The sequence below is a fragment of the Clupea harengus genome, chromosome 6 (assembly GCF_900700415.2).
Source record: "Clupea harengus chromosome 6, Ch_v2.0.2, whole genome shotgun sequence".
In the NCBI taxonomy this organism is placed as follows: Eukaryota; Metazoa; Chordata; class Actinopteri; order Clupeiformes; family Clupeidae; genus Clupea; species Clupea harengus.
In genome coordinates this window covers 14,546,456-14,551,269 of record NC_045157.1, presented here as the reverse complement: position 1 = coordinate 14,551,269, position 4,814 = coordinate 14,546,456, and the positions used below count along the sequence as shown (strand labels likewise).

The 4,814-nt window shown below is 39.2% G+C and overlaps 1 long non-coding RNA gene across 1 annotated transcript; it reads right to left on the bottom strand.

Moving 5' to 3' along the window:
• Window positions 1-1,117: 1,117 nt before the first annotated feature.
• Window positions 1,118-4,814, bottom strand: LOC122132962. Its single transcript, XR_006152461.1, has 3 exons — window positions 4,679-4,814; window positions 4,045-4,195; window positions 1,118-2,227 (listed from the first exon to the last, which is right to left on the bottom strand). It is a non-coding gene; the product is annotated as an uncharacterized LOC122132962 (long non-coding RNA).

Here is a 4,814-nt window from a genome sequence, read left to right as displayed (position 1 = left end):
GCATTTAATTAGAAATACATTAAGATCCTGACCTGGATTTAGCAAGTAATCAGACCTTGTTTGTATGTTTGTCTTTTTCATGTTAGGCAGACTGAAATGTTCCACTATGCTGCCCTCTGCTGTTCATAATTGAAGTTTCCTGGTATGAATTGGATGCGACTGTTAAGTAAAGATTCAATAATAATCACCATGAGTTATTTCACAAACTTGTAAACTATTTTACCGTTCATCGTCACCACTACATTCTAATACCAGGGATATCCAGAGGTAATAATATTCAGATTATTTTACTAATTTATATAATAATGACCAAAACAAAAAAATAAAACCACAAAAACACGCAATAATAGTAGCAAACTGTAAGCTCTAAAATAAAGAAAACTGAACATGTTTGAGGACATTCATGACAGTCATGCCCATAATTGCACCATTCTGCCTATTATTTTCTATTCAGTGCAAAGTCCCATTGATGGGTTAAGCCAAAAATGCCACCTGTTCTTTTTGTACTACTTTGACTCATTTTCTATAAATATGGGCACAGTACCACGTATCAACAATTTACACTTTATAGGTGTGTATGTTCAGATGAACATATACTCAACCATAAACACTTTTCGGTGGTCAGGATCCAGCATGGTCACCTCTGTATGCTGTACTGAGGGAGATGCTAGCGTCTGTCTCTACAGTACCGAGGGAGATGCTGCCCTCTGTTAGTGAACTGGCTTCAAAGATATGAATGCCTGCTTTGGTAGACTTATTCAATTGATATAAAATTACATTATATAGTAAAATAAGTGAGTACTTGGATCACCACACCCATGATAATAGGCCATTGTCTAGTACACTTTTATGGATGATCGAGCTCCAAAACACATTATGGAGTGATAGGGACCTTCTTGTTCAGGTCCAACATTGTGTAATGTCGGGGGGTCCATCCCAAACCAGCTAGTGATTAGACACTGACCTAAAGGCTGTCTTTCTACAAGATATGCCAACCAAGTTCATCTCTGTCTACAGTTCACTTAATGGTGCGTGTATATGTAGTGTCTGTTGAGCCCTGAAGGACCATGATTGAGTTAAAACACATACTGCATAATATACTATAAAAGCCATGAAATAAAATAGATGGAGACGTAACTTTATTAAAATACACACCAATATTCAAGAAAATTTGGACCATCAGAGAGAACAAAAAAGAAAATGCTTTCTGGCTAAAGAATAGCAATGGCGAAACAGAATACACAATAGCAAAATATAAGACAATAGTTAAAGACATGAAGTAAAATCAATAGCAGTAGAGAAAGGTTGACACAGGTAGATCTGGTTTCCCTTTCGGGAAAGAGTATCTCCACAAAACAAATTTCATCACAATTATATCCAACTGGAAACAAGGCGATGACGTCGACGGGAAGAAAAATGTCATGACTCCTGTGAAGTGTGTGTCTTCTGATGTGTTTGACAATTTGAAATTGAAGCAAAACACTTTCCACATACTTTGCAAATGTACGGCTTCTCGCCAGTGTGAACCCTCATGTGCGCCCGCAAATTCCAGCCTGAAGAAAAATAATTTCCACACTCTCTGCATAAATGGGGTTTGTGTCCAATATGAATCCTTTCATGTTTTTGACAGTTGGAAAATGAAACAAAACACCTTGCAACTATATGGCTTCTCTCCAGTATGCTGCCTCACATGCACTTTAAGAGCACACTGTGCAGCAAAACTTTTCACACAGCAGGAACATTTGTATGGCTTCTCTCCACTGTGTATTCGTTTGTGTATTGTCAAATATTTATGCTCTCTGAAGCTCTTCCCACACTCTATGCAGTGGTATGGCTTCTCTCCAGTATGAATTCTTTGATGAATCCTGATGCTCTCTTTTGAAGAAAATGACTTTCCACACTCTTTGCAATCATATGGCCTCTCACCGGTGTGGATTCTTTGGTGCTCGAGAAGTAGACAGGCAACAGTGAAGCTTTTGCCACACTCTGTGGAGTGATGCCTCTTCTCTTCAGGATGCATTTCATTCATGTGTTCTTTATATTCTTCCTTCTCATTGTAACCCTTCCCACATTTTGGACAACGATAAAAGAACTCTTTTGTCTGCTGCTGCACCAAATCAGTGGAGACACTTCCACATGGATCAGGTTTCTTTCCAAGGCATGTTGGTTTGGACTTATCAAGGGTCTTTGTTGTAACTTGGGTCACGCCAACATTTTTCTCTGTCACCTGTGAAAAGTTAAAGTTAAGCATCACTGCAAGATTTCTTTCACAAACAATATTTAATTTGTCTTCATCCTATGAATGAACTAATATCTATCATGTTCAACTGTCCTTTTTTAGGCATCTTGTCTCACAAACAGCATGGAAATATGCCTTTCTAGTTTTTGTCTAGATTTGCCTCACGAGCCTCTTAACCAAATAGGCACAAATACTTATAAACTCAATACTTCATGTGGCACAAGAATTGTGTATTGGTCATCTCTGATAAACGTCAGTGTAACCAAGAATTCACAAGGTTGTTAGTAAGTGAACTATATGTCAAAACTATCAATCATATTTAATGTTTTCTATGATTAATTTATGACCCCCCTCTTCACTATGTCAAAACTGTTAAATCATTTTGATGATAGGGGTGTTCTAGGTCGTGCTGCGTTTGTTATTTGAATGAAGCTAATATATTGTTAAAAGCTTGTTAGAAGTAAATGTTTTTAATCTTTTCTTTTTTGTGGATGGGTTGAAAAAAAAAAAAAAAAAAGAAGCTCAATATGTATACTCTAACTATTCCTCTAAGGCTGAATTAAGCCTATGTTGTCAGGGTGAGGGGGCAACAAAGCTCTTTTGTTTAATATATGGCCCTCCCCCACCAACCAGTCACGCGCATGCGGTTATCATTTTGAGGTGCTCTCACAAGACCCTGGGCCTTGCTGTGACCAGGAAGACCGAACCCCCCAAATTGAATAAAAGACAGTCCGAATGTGGCTAGTTAAGTACCATGTGCTTCCACACTACTGTTAGATTTAGGTGGATTTCATATCAGACCGTAACTCCACATACCAGACCATATCTCAAATGGACCCCCACTCTGAGGCTACGTTTACATGGAGCCTGGATTGCCTGAATCCGGAAACATTTTTGGATCCGGTACTTTTTTTTAATCACGGAGCCGTGTCAAGACAAATTTGCATTCACACGGAAACACTGGAGCGGAGCGAGTGGTTGAATCCGCTATGAAGACGTCATGGAGCATGCGCGTAAGGTGACAGAAGACAGAAGTCCAGATCCAACTAGCAATCTTCCGATTGCTGAACGACTTCTCTACCACCTGAAATCACTGTTACCACAGCATTCAAACAGGACTAGTTAGAATCACGTTTTGAAACTTCCGTATATAATAAAAGATTTGCTCATATAGGCTATTGCTAAAAACCGGTTTTGAACAATGGTATGATGCAAATAGATTAAACAGTGATAGGTTAAAGTGTGGCTTGTTAATGTCATCCCTTTCCTAACCAGCTTCTGAACATCGATTAAGTGACGCAGCGGGGTTAATAAGGGTTCAGGCTGAGGTTATGAGGCGGGGCTTGGGGCATTCACGTGGGGCAATGACATCATCGGGTTAGAAAGTGTGCGGATCGGGCTTGGCTCCTGGCCTTTTGTCTATTTTGAGAGCCATCAGACATGGTTTCTGGCCTTTGCCGGTCTTGGAGCCAGAGCTATTAGACTCCGATTGTTGGCTTTTGTCTACAACCACGGCAAGATGTTGCCAAACATATTAGCAGTTATACGGCCCTACCTGGCTATATTTCGGCCTTAGAGGAATACTTAAAGTATATTGAACTCAGGCTTCTTTTTTTTCCAACCCATCCACAAAAAGTTTTTAAACATTTACTTCTAACACAATCTATTAACAATGTATAAGCTTCAATCAAATAACACACACAACAAGACCTAGAACACCCCTATCAATCAAAATGATTAACAGTTTTGATAGATAGTGAAGAGGGGGTCATGTAGTATATTGACATATAGTATAGGATACTTACTTCGCTTGTCTTTTTTAGTTTTTCTTTGCAGACCACCTTCATTGAGTTGTGGCGTCCCTGTGCAGTTCATCAACAACAGTGATAACTCCTTCAAAGGGTCATATGATGTGTTGTGCTCAGAAACAAACACATTGGGATCCATCTAATGTTACTGGGAAGAAGAATAAAGCAAAAGCAATTAAACAACAGACATATTTTATGGCTAAATGTGCTGGCTACTGACTATGCTGTTTTACTGGGTGATCAGAAGCTTGAATCACGCGTAGGTTATGTTATGAATATAACTAGAGGCATCGCTTAGACCAATACAGAGCAGTCCACCAAATAATGAAAACCCCTGACTAAAAGGTCAAATAACAGCAAAAGGTGACTCCATGAAATTATGCTTTTCTCTTTAACATTAGTGTTTCACAGTCATGTGCAGACACTCTAGATGTTACGAATTGGTGGTGATGTGCAGAACTCAGCAATATAGGGAAGAATAATCATTTACTTAGCAGAATTCGATACACAGGTAGACAGTCCAAAAGCAAGCAAACATATCCAAATGGGCATAGGCAATAGAGTAGTCCTTGTACAGGCAAAGGGTCGGAAACACGATTAAAATAAATAACAACGAGAACGCGCTACTCACTGGGCACAGTAGCAATACACAGAACATACCATGTAACATACAATGACGAGAACGAAAGGAGAAACAAGAATACATGGACTATATACAAAACAGATAACGAGGGACAGGTGAAAACAATCAAGGCGGGGCAGACAAT